Below are 12274 nucleotides of genomic sequence, written 5' to 3'. Positions count from 1 at the left end.
TGGCTCATCTTAATGCAAAAGGAGCTGACTTTCAAAATCTGTCTCATATTGTTGTAAGTAATCTTATTAACAACATGTATTTTCAATGTTACATGTAAATTGCATTTTTAAGACATTTTCCATGTTTCTTTATATTTGCTAGGGTATTTCAAGTGACAAGATTGTTGAAAGTAGTGAAACAACTCCTGTTAGTCTCAAAACCAAGCAACCATCAGAACCTGTAACACCAGTATGTTATCATTTTATAAGATAATCATTGATATAATTTTTTTGGTACTAATTTCTGTTTTTTCACTTGGGACCTTAACTTATTTAGGTTAATGCAAAACCCACCAAGAAACAAGTTCAAACCAACTTTGCAACTGCAACTCCCGGTACACAATTGATTTCCATGAAATCTGCAATAGTAGTATATACTTACTTTATAGTTTTCAACACTTTTAAATTATCTTTTATATTAGAATATAATTTTACATATATGTCTTAAACCTTTATATTGGGCAAATACAAAACCCACCAGAAAAGTTGTTGACTCTAAGATTGCCACTCTCAATCCTGACATACCAACAGTTTCACCAAATAAACCCCTTCACCAGGTAAGTGTTTTTTACATGTTGAATATACATTTCTGTCTTTTTTTTTTTTTATGATTCTAATATTACTCATCATTGTAGCCAATCAAGTGTACTCTATCACATCCATAATTGATTGTTGTTGTGACTAAATACTAGCAAATCGTCACTTATAAAATTAATTGTATGTGTCCATTTACCTAACATGGTCATGTTCACTGTAATTATATGTATCTAAAATATACCCAATAGTCTTATTACGATACCGAATAGTCCTTAATTTTAACAAAATATGTGTCTTTATAATACTTATGATTGTATTCCACTTAATTGTGTGTCTCTGTATGATAGGTTATAGTCACAAAAATTGATTGTTTATTGTGACTAATTATTAGCAATTCGCCACTTATGGAATTAATTATATGTCGACATTTAGCAAACGTGGTCATGCTCATCGTAATTACATGTTTACAAAAGATACACAATAGTCTTAACAAAATTTAAACTGTGTGGCAATATAAAAGAAAACAACTACACTAAAACATCATGAATGTCGCAAGTTGGTGATATACAGTCACCACAGTTACTAAATAAATGTGTCTATTGACAGTTTAACGCTACAATATTGGATATTTAAGGAAAAAATTTACGTACAAATTTGCAACACTTTTATAATATGGCCACATGTTTTCATCTCATACGGCCACTACATTTTAAAGTGACCATAAGACACATATGATGACGTCACCTTCCATCACACTTTTAGTGAAAAAATAAAATGTCATTATATGCATATGGTCACACTTTTTTGGTGTGACTGTAAGTCATTTTTATTATAGTGGGGTCAGTTTGTTGGTATGGGAAGAAACGCGAGACGCACAGAGCTAGTGAGTGGTAGACAACAGAGGTCGGAGGTGAGACGACTTCAGATGGGGTTGTAGTTTTCGCTCGAGGTAAAGCGAACTTCGTGACTCGTGTGTCACGATGGACCAAGATATTTATTATAATAAGACAACATGTAAAGTCGTTTTATTGATGTGAAATGGGTGGTCTTTGGAGGTTCAACTGTTGGGTCAGGAGCCGACCTGGTACTTAGTGTTAGAAGGGATATGTGAGAGGAAGTTGGGGCTTGAGGTCCGAGGATACTTCTAAGTGGACACGATCACTCCCTTGTGTATGAGAATAAAGTATTGAGGTTTGTTTTGTTCAGATGGTTTCTGATAGCAGTACAGTTTCCGAAACTTTTTCCGTTTCTGTTACGTGTTTTCCGTTAATGAAATTTCAGATCCGTTAACTTTTCCGTCAAAATTTTGGTTTAATAAAATAATCTAGTTATATTTAATTAAATTATTTACGAGTCGGAACCAAAAATCGCGCGGAAACCCGAAAATCTCGAGAAAACTACATTTTTGATCTAAAATGGGATTACGACCGTAAACTAGTTTACAGCCGTAAACTGGTTTACGACCGTAAACATGTTTACGATCAGTGACGAGTGGACCTGTAACGCCCGTGTTTCTGGGATTGCCATTTTTAGCAATGTAATAGTCTAGGTTAACCTTTGTAACCCCAATTTGAAATAATAAAAATGTATTATTTGTGAATTATGTGAATTATGTGATTTATGTGTTTATTTTCCTAATTATTATAATTTAATGAATTAAGAATAAAATAAGCATCAAAATTAAAGTGTGAGATAAGCCCGATATCTTTGCATAAAGTTGTAGTGGTTGAAACAAGGATTCCGGAGATATAAGGAATGCCAAAATCCGAGTTACAACGAAGAAGTTATGACCTGTCGAAGTTTCGCGACAGAACCGGCACGACGTCGAGTGACGTAAAAATATGAATTTAAGATAGAGCGATATTTAGCCTTAGCGATCTAAACGAAAGTCGTAGATTTCGTTAAACCGAGAGCGTGCATAAAAGGAACGCCCAAATCTGACTTCGTATGAGGAAGTTATGATTTTTCTAAGTTTCGACTTAGCAGTATGCAGCCCGAATACTCGATTTGAGATCGAGCGGTTTTTAGCCGAAACAATCTAAATGAGAATCGAAGATCTCATTGTTAGTAGCGAAACGATGAAAAGTTAGGCGAGAACGGACGTCAAACGAAGAAGTTATGAATTTATAACGAAGTTTTTCTGTCCCGGCCTTCTAAAAATAATAATAAAAATAAAAGTCAAAATTAGCCGACGGGGTCTAAATAAAAGTTGTAGAGTATGGTCTGACCTTCGCGTGGATATAAAGAACGTCGAAAACGGAGCTCGTATGCGAAAGTTACGCAATTTAGAAGTTCGACGAGTCAATTACGCCCCGCGTAATTGAGTACGCCCCGCGTACTCAGTCGGATGCAAGTTGCCTGACCAATACTCGAGTGCCACAGATCGACGCACGCAGTGACGTCAAAGTACGCCCCGCATAACCGAGTACGCCCCGCGTACTGAGTACGCCCTGCGTAATTTGAGATTACGCCCCGCGTAATCCCAGACCCTCAGCCTATAAATAGAACTCGAATTCAGCCATTTTCTCTTGTTCAAACTCTTCTCTCTCTCTAAGTTTTGCTTCGATTTGCGTGCCAATCATATCCCGAAGCCCCGGTATCATTCCCGAGCCCCGAAGCAAGATCCGAAGCCCCGAGGATCCCGAAGAGCGTTATTCCCGAGCCGAAGCTCTGCCCGCGAGGAGTTCGATTTTGGTGAAGATCTTCCAGATCTATCAAAGTATACTACTTCTATAATCCGTAGTGTTGTTGGATCATCTTCTGATCAAGTGAGTGTGTAGTTATTTTCTTTCCAACGCAATATTATGAAGTATTTAATATAAAATACGTGCTACGTGTATATATTTTGTGGTTATATGTGTGAATGTATATTCACTCTCTTCTATCTCATAGATTTGATATATTCTCTATGAAATACGTGTTATGTGTGTATGCTTCATCTGTTATGTGGAATATGTATTGATTAAAGCATGCTATACAGGTTTTTAAACAATGTATAAAAATGTATATTTTTATCTACTAATATGTTGGGTAGAACATGGGTAGATAATTGGTGTGAAATAAACAGATGAGAGGCCTCGGTGTTATTGGTGTTATTCTAGTCATTCAGCAGAGTATGGATGACGACCACAGACTATTCTAGATTGTCCTGTGGAACACTAGCAGGCTCATTACCTGTAGGTGTTGTGAACGACATGTTCACCGGTGTACTCTATCCCCCACATGGTTGCCTTTAGGACACTTATTGTTGGGGAAGCCCCTCTGCAGTAATGTCCGTCCCGATGAAAATCCTGAAATAAGTTCCTTATAATAGACGTTATTTTTAGGAACGTAAGGTGAGGATAACGGGAACGGGTAATCGGGTTTATTGTTGATTGTTGTAATTAAATATAATTATTGTGGGTTTGAAAACCCTATATGCTCACCAGGCTCCCAAGCCTGACCCACTCAGTTGATTTGTATTACAGGAAGTGGCGCAAGAGCTTAAGATGGGCGAATCATCAAGTTGTTTTGTTTACAAGTCTGTATATGTATATATTTGTTGAACGACTTGTGATGTTATCGTTTATGCTTTATGATCTGTATCGGAACATGACATCCCGACTTTTGATTATGAAATGAAATCATATTTCTATATGAAATGTTTTGATAAATATCTATTTTATCATGTTTTGTTTTTGGGAACAAATTCCGCATCTCTTTTAAAATCAAACGGATTTACTCTGAAAATGTTTAAAAAGCATAAATGAAATCGGTCTTTTCTGGCCGAGATTTTGGGGATGTCACAGTTGGTATCTGAGCATTAGTTTAAGCGAACTAGGAATTTGTTGGATTTCTAGACTTAAACTTAGTATGCTAAGTGGAGATTGTGAGATGTGTGTCTGATAAATTTTAGACACGAGCACTAGTTTATTTTAGGAAAGTTGCCTAAAATGCTTTTATGTGCTAAATGTTATATGTTGCCATATATGATATTGTTTGTTCGGATCTACGGTTTGCTGCCAACCGGATCTGAAGGTTTATGTGTTTAGGATTCTAAGCGTATGTATACGATATTAGAACTAGCATGTAATCGTTTGGAGTAATAAGGTGAAATTATTCGGTGTGTAGATCAAAAATGGTGAGAACAAGAAGCGGAGTTGGAAATGCTGATGAAAACAGGAATCAACCGCCTGTAATTCAACAAGTACCTGTCGTAGCTGATGCACCTGAGCCGATAACAATGGCTGGTGTACAAATGATGATTCAAATGATGTTGGATCGTCAGATGGAAGAAACAAGACGCCTGCTTAGGCAGAATCGTGAAGAACCGTCAATTCAAGCGGAAGAGCCCGAGGAGAATGGAGGGTAGTCTGAAGGAGAAAACTTTAGTGGAATCATTGGTCAAGACGAACAACCAGTGGTTAGACGCAATAACCAGTATGGAGGAAATGATGGTCGTGGGTGCAAGTATAAGGATTTCATGGCATCCAAACCACCATGTCTATCCGGAAGCCCGACGCCGGTACAAGTTATGGACTGGGTCTCCGAAATGGAGACTATGTTTGAAAGTTGCGAATGCAGCAACAGGCAGAAGACCGCTCTTGCGATCCCTCTGCTAAAATCTGGCGTGTTGAGTTGGTGGAAGCAAGCAAAATGTCTTGGGAAGACTTTGTGGAACAACTAAAACTGCAATACTGCTCCGAGCAGGACCTTCTGGAAATCAGTAATGAGTTTCAAAATTTGAAGAAAGGGAAATTGAGCGTCACTGAATACGCTACAAGTTTCACGGAAAAGATGAAGTTTATCCCATATTTGGTGCCTACAGAACTCTCTAAGGTCAACAAGTTTGCCCTTGGACTACCAGCGGACTATGGTCCAATGGTTAAGCAAGCAACCACATTGAAAGCCGCCATCTGGGCTGCTAGAAATGTTGAGACCCAGATCAGGGAAAAGGGTCTGGAAAGGCCAGAGGTTGGCGAGAAAAGGAAAATCGATGGATTTTCAGGGTCCAGCAAGAAAAGTAAATTCTCGAAGTCTAGTTCGAGGGGAAGTGGAGGAAAGGTAGAAGCAAAATGGTGTGACAAGTGCAAGAAGACGCATTATGGGAAGTGTGGCGGGGAAACCACATGCTTCAAATGTGGAAAGCTAGGGCATTATGCCAACGACTGCACCTTCACCAAAAATGTTTGTTATGGTTGTGGTGAAGAGGGGCACATCTCAAGGGATTGTCCGAAAAAGAAGGAAGCAGCAAGACCCAACATTCCGCCAAAGCCAAAGGCGAGAGCATTCCAGATGACACTGGAAGCTGCTAAAGATGAAGCTGATGTCGCTTCAGGTACCTTTCTCGTTAACAAATTGCCTGCCCAAATTTTATTTGATTCTGGAGCCAACTACTCCTTTATATCGCATGAATTTGGTAGAAAACTAGCTTTGCCTGTTGATAGACTAGGTAATGCTTTATTAGTCGAAGTTGCTAGTGGCAAGTTTGTACCTGTTAGCCATCGTATGAAAAACATCTTAATTGATCTGAATGGAAATAAGTTCCACGAGGAATTATTGCCTATCGAACTTAACGGTTTCGACATCGTTTTGGGAATGGATTGGCTTAGCGCCAGTGATGCTGAAATTTTATGCAAGAAGAAAATAGTGAAAGTGAACCCGCCTGGGAAGGAATCGTTTATGGTGTACGGAGATAAACGCAGAGTAAATTCTGGGATCATTTCTCTAATGAAAGCCAGAAAATGTTTGACCAAGGGGTGTACATCATACTTAGCATTCGTGATCGACGCTAAGAAGGAAAAGAAGGTGATGCAAAATATTCCTGTTGTGTGTGATTATCCGGAAGTATTTCCCGAAGATCTTCCTGGATTACCGCCCAATCGACAAGTAGAATTTCGTATCGACTTGTTGCCCGGAACAACGCCAATTGCAAAAGCACCTTATCGATTAGCACCGACGGAGATGAAGGAGCTAATGATGCAACTTCAGGAGTTATTGGACAAAGGTTTCATTAGACCTAGTTCATCACCCTGGGGAGCTCCGGTGTTATTCGTAAAGAAGAAAGATGGAAGCATGAGGATGTGCATTGATTACCGAGAGCTGAATAAGGCAACAATAAAGAATAGATATCCGTTGCCGAGGATTGATGACCTATTCGATCAGCTACAAGGTTCCAGTTATTTTTCAAAGATCGACCTGAGGTCAGGATATCATCAGCTAAAAGTAAGGGAGCAGGATATAGAGAAGACCGCATTCAGAACGCGATATGGACACTATGAGTTCTTGGTTATGTCGTTTGGACTAACCAATGCTCCAGCAGCATTCATGGATTTGATGAACAGAGTTTGTAATCCGTTCCTTGATAAATCTGTGATAGTGTTCATAGATGACATTCTGATTTATTCAAAAAGCCAAGAGGAGCATGGCAGACACTTACGAGAAGTGTTAGAAGTCTTGAAGAAGGAGAAGTTGTATGCGAAATTCTCCAAATGTGATTTCTGGATTCGTGAAGTCCAATTTTTAGGTCACGTGGTCAACCAAGAAGGGATAATGGTTGATCCAGCGAAGATCGAAGCTGTGATAAAGTGGGAACAACCGAAAAGTCCCACGGAGATCCGAAGCTTTTTGGGATTAGCCGGATATTACCGAAGGTTTATCCAAGGCTTTTCTTCGATCGCTAGTCCATTAACAACTTTGACCCACAAAGGAGCTACTTATGCTTGGAGTGATAAGCATAAAGAAGCATTCGAGAGAATAAAGAAGAAACTATGCGAGGCACCGATACTTTCTCTACCCGATGGGGTTGAAGACTTCGCTGTTTATAGCGATGCGTCTGGGGTTGGATTGGGTTGCGTTTTGACCCAAAGGGATAAGGTGATCGCATATGCGTCTCGACAATTGAAAGAGCATGAAAAGAACTACCCGACTCATGATTTAGAGTTGGCAGCGGTAGTTTTCGCACTGAAAATATGGAGGCATTACCTCTATGGCACGAAGTGCAAACTTTTCACTGATCATAAGAGTCTCCAATATCTCTTTAGTCAGAAAGAATTGAATATGAGGCAACGACGATGGCTGGAATTACTTAAGGACTACGACTGTGAGATACTTTACCACCCCGGTAAGGCCAATATTGTTGCTGATGCTCTCAGTCGGAAGGTCAATCTTGAAAAGAAAAGGCCAAGAGCGTTGAGAATTGAAGTTGTCTCGACTATTTTGGAAAGTATAAAGAAAGCTCAAAGCGAAGCTTCTGAGAAAAATGACCGGAAGGAGGAACGTTTGGGCAAAACTTTGGTGTTCGGTGTAAACAGTCACGGACTGAAGGTGTTCCAAGATCGGATTTGGATACCTAAGACAGGAGGAGTCAGAGATCTTCTGATGGAAGAAGCTCACAAAACCATGTACTCGATTCATCCCGGTAGCACAAAAATGTATAGGGACCTGAAACCCTATTATTGGTGGCCGACGATGAAGCTCGACATTGCGAAGTATGTGGCCGAGTGTGTAACCTGTGCAAGAGTCAAGGCATAACATCAGAAACCATACGGGAGTTTAGAACCATTACCTGTGCCTATGGGTAAGTGGGAAGACATTGCTATGGATTTTGTCACTAAACTGCCCAGAACAAAAAGTGGTCACGACATGATTTGGGTGGTCGTCGATCGATTCACTAAGAGTGCGCATTTCATAGCAGCAAAGGAGAATTGGACTATGGAAAAGCTTGCGAATTCTTATGTGAAGGAAATTGTGAGGCTTCACGGTGTTCCGTTAACAATTATGTCGGATCGTGATAGTCGTTTCACCTCACGATTTTGGAAAAGTCTACAAGAGGAATTGGGTACCAAGTTGTGTTTAAGTACAGCTTACCATCCGCAGACTGATGGTCAGAGCGAACGGACGATACAAACACTTGAAGATATGCTGAGAGCGTGTACCTTGGAATTCCTAGGTAATTGGGATGAACATTTACCTTTGGTAGAATTTTCCTATAATAATAGTTTTCACTCGAGCATAAAGATGGCACCTTATCAAGCTTTGTATGGACAGAAGTGTCGTACGCCGTCTTGTTGGCTTGAGGCTGGGGAAAAGCAGTTTATGGGACCGGAGATAGTCCATCAAACGGCTGAAAAGTTGAGAATAATTAGGGAAAGAATGTTAGCAGCTCAGGACCGTCAAAAGAGTTATGCTGACAAAAAGCGAAGACCGATGACTTTTGAAGTTGGAGATTCGGTTTTGCTTAAAGTCTCGCCGTGGAAGGGACTTATAAGATTTGGTAAAAGGGGAAAGTTAAGTCCAAGGTTTATTGGACCGTTTAAAGTTCTTCAGAGGATTGGGAACCAAGCTTACAAGCTCGAACTACCAGAAGAACTGAATGGAATTCATAACACTTTCCATGTGTGTTATTTGAGGAAGTTCACGGGAGAAGTTCCCGACATAATTCCACTTTCGGAGTTGAGGATCGATGAGAACAAAAGGTTGATTGAGGAACCGGAGGCAATCGTTGACCGAAATACTAAGAAATTGCGACGTAAGATGGTTGAGTTAGTGCTTGTCCAATGGAAACACACGAATGGGCCGAATCTCACTTGGGAGACGGAGAGTGACATGATGAGTCGCTATCCGCATTTGTTTGCTGGTGTATGATTCCGAGGACGGAATCATTCTAAGGTGGAGAGAATTGTAACGCCCGTGTTTCTGGGATTGTCATTTTTAGCAATGTAATAGTCTAGGTTAACCTTTGTAACCCCAATTTGAAATAATGAAAATGTATTATTTGTGAATTATGTGAATTATGTGATTTATGTGTTTATTTTCCTAATTATTATAATTTAATGAATTAAGAATAAAATAAGCGTCAAAATTAAAGTGTGAGATAAGCCCGATATCTTTGCATAAAGTTGTAGTGGTTGAAACAAGGATTCCGGAGATATAAGGAATGCCAAAATCCGAGTTACAACGAAGAAGTTATGACCTATCGAAGTTTCGCGACAGAACCGGCACGACGTCGAGTGACGTAAAAATATGAATTTAAGATAGAGCAATATTTAGCCTTAGCGATCTAAACGAAAGTCGTAGATTTCGTTAAACCGAGAGCGTGCATAAAAGGAACACCCAAATCTGACTTCGTATGAGGAAGTTATGATTTTTCTAAGTTTCGACTTAGCAGTATGCAGCTCGAATACTCGATTTGAGATCGAACGGTTTTTAGCCGAAACAATCTAAATGAGAATCGAAGATCTCGTTGTTAGTAGCGAAACGATGAAAAGTTAGGCGAGAACGGACGTCAAACGAAAAAATTATGAATTTATAACGAAGTTTTTCTGTCCCGGCCTTCTAAAAATAATAATAAAAATAAAAGTCAAAATTAGCCGACGGGGTCTAAATGAAAGTTGTAGAGTATGGTCTGACCTTCGCGTGGATATAAAGAACGTCGAAAACGGAGTTCGTATGCGAAAGTTACGTATTTTAGAAGTTCGACGAGTCAATTACGCCCCGCGTAATTGAGTACGCCCCGCGTACTCAGTCGGATGCAAGTTGCCTGACCAATACTCGAGTGCCACAGATCGACGCACGCAGTGACGTCAAAGTACGCCCCGGGTAACCGAGTACGCCCCGCGTACTGAGTACGCCCTGCGTAATTTGAGATTACGCCCCGCGTAATCCCAAACCCTCAGCCTATAAATAGAACTCGAATTCAGCCATTTTCTCTTGTTCAAACTCTTCTCTCTCTCTAAGTTTTGCCTCGATTTGCGTGCCAATCATATCCCGAAGCCCCGGTATCATTCCCGAACCCCGAAGCAAGATCCGAAGCCCCGAGGATCCCGAAGAGCGTTATTCCCGAGCCGAAGCTCTGCCCGCGAGAAGTTCGATTTTGGTGAAGATCTTCCAGATCTATCGAAGTATACTACTTCTATAAGCCGTAGTGTTGTCGGATCATCTTCTGATCAAGTGAGTGTGTAGTTATTTTCTTTCCAACGCAATATTATGAAGTATTTAATATAAAATACGTGCTACGTGTATATATTTTGTGGTTATATGTGTGAATGTATATTCACTCTCTTCTATCTCATAGATTTGATATATTCTCTATGAAATACGTGTTATGTGTGTATGCTTCATCTGTTATGTGGAATATGTATTGATTAAAGCATGCTATACAGGTTTTTAAACAATGTATAAAAATGTATATTTTTATCTACTAATATATTGGGTAGAACATGGGTAGATAATTGGTGTGAAATAAACAGATGAGAGGCCTCGGTGTTATTGGTGTTATTCTAGTCATTCAGCAGAGTATGGATGACGACCACAGACTATTCTAGACTGTCCTGTGGAACACTAGCAGGCTCATTACCTGTAGGTGTTGTGAACGACGTGTTCACCGGTGTACTCTATCCCCCACATGGTTGCCTTTAGGACACTTATTGTTGGGGAAGCCCCTCTGCAGTAATGTCCGTCCCGATGAAAATCCTGAAATAAGTTCCTTATAATAGACGTTATTTTTAGGAACGTAAGGTGAGGATAACGGGAATGGGTAATCGGGTTTATTGTTGATTGTTGTAATTAAATATAATTATTGTGGGTTTGAAAACCCTATATGCTCACCAGGCTCCCAAGCCTGACCCACTCAGTTGATTTGTATTACAGGAAGTGGCGCAAGAGCTTAAGATGGGCGAATCATCAAGTTGTTTTGTTTACAAGTCTGTATATGTATATATTTGTTGAACGACTTGTGATGTTATCGTTTATGCTTTATGATCTGTATCGGAACATGACATCCCGACTTTTGATTATGAAATGAAATCATATTTCTATATGAAATGTTTTGATAAATATCTATTTTATCATGTTTTGTTTTTGGGAACAAATTTCGCATCTCTTTTAAAATCAAACGGATTTACTCTGAAAATGTTTAAAAAGCATAAATGAAATCGGTCTTTTCTGGCCGAGATTTTGGGGATGTCATAGGACCCCACCTCACCCCTATAAATACGATGCCTCCGACTTCATTAGGACGTTTCTGGCCTCATTCTCTCATCTTCTCTCTAAGAAACTCAAACCGTAAACACTCAAAAACGCATATAAACTCCGGGAAACGTCGAAAAAACACCGTTTGGAGCCCTTTGGAACGTCTGGAAAAACTCAGCTCATCCAAAATCAGCATCCAAACACCATTTTTCCGAGTTTACGGTCCAACCTTCAAGAACCATAAACCCTGTTCTTGAGTTTACGGTCCAACCTTCAAAGACCGTAAACTCATCAAGCCTTCAGAAACCGTAAACACCCCTTTTTGGTGGTACTTTTGGCTAAAAGCTCATTTCTTCGATTCAAGCAAGTCTCGGATTTTGTTAAGTGTCGCGTGCAACAACTTGGGAATCTTCTTTTCAGTCAACAACTCCACGCAACAACTGTGAGTTCATACCCCTATATTTTTCGCATTTTTAATGTTTTCAGGAGGGGGGGGGGGATACAAGCTAAACATAAATGTTTTCTAGAATACACATAAAACTTATGCAAATTTCATACTTAAATTTCCTTTTGTACTACGCCGAGCGTAAGGGACGTTTTCACAAAAATTGCATAATTTCTTTTTTGACACGCTATTCGCTACGTTATACATGCAAACTATAATCGGTATAGTTTGGGATTTCTCTAAAACTTATCAAGCATAGAAACTTTCACTACTAAACATATGCACTGGAACAGAAACTGTTTA

This window comes from Lactuca sativa, chromosome 9 (assembly GCF_002870075.4).
Source record: "Lactuca sativa cultivar Salinas chromosome 9, Lsat_Salinas_v11, whole genome shotgun sequence".
Classification (NCBI taxonomy): Eukaryota; Viridiplantae; Streptophyta; class Magnoliopsida; order Asterales; family Asteraceae; genus Lactuca; species Lactuca sativa.
Note: the sequence above shows the minus strand (reverse complement) of the source record.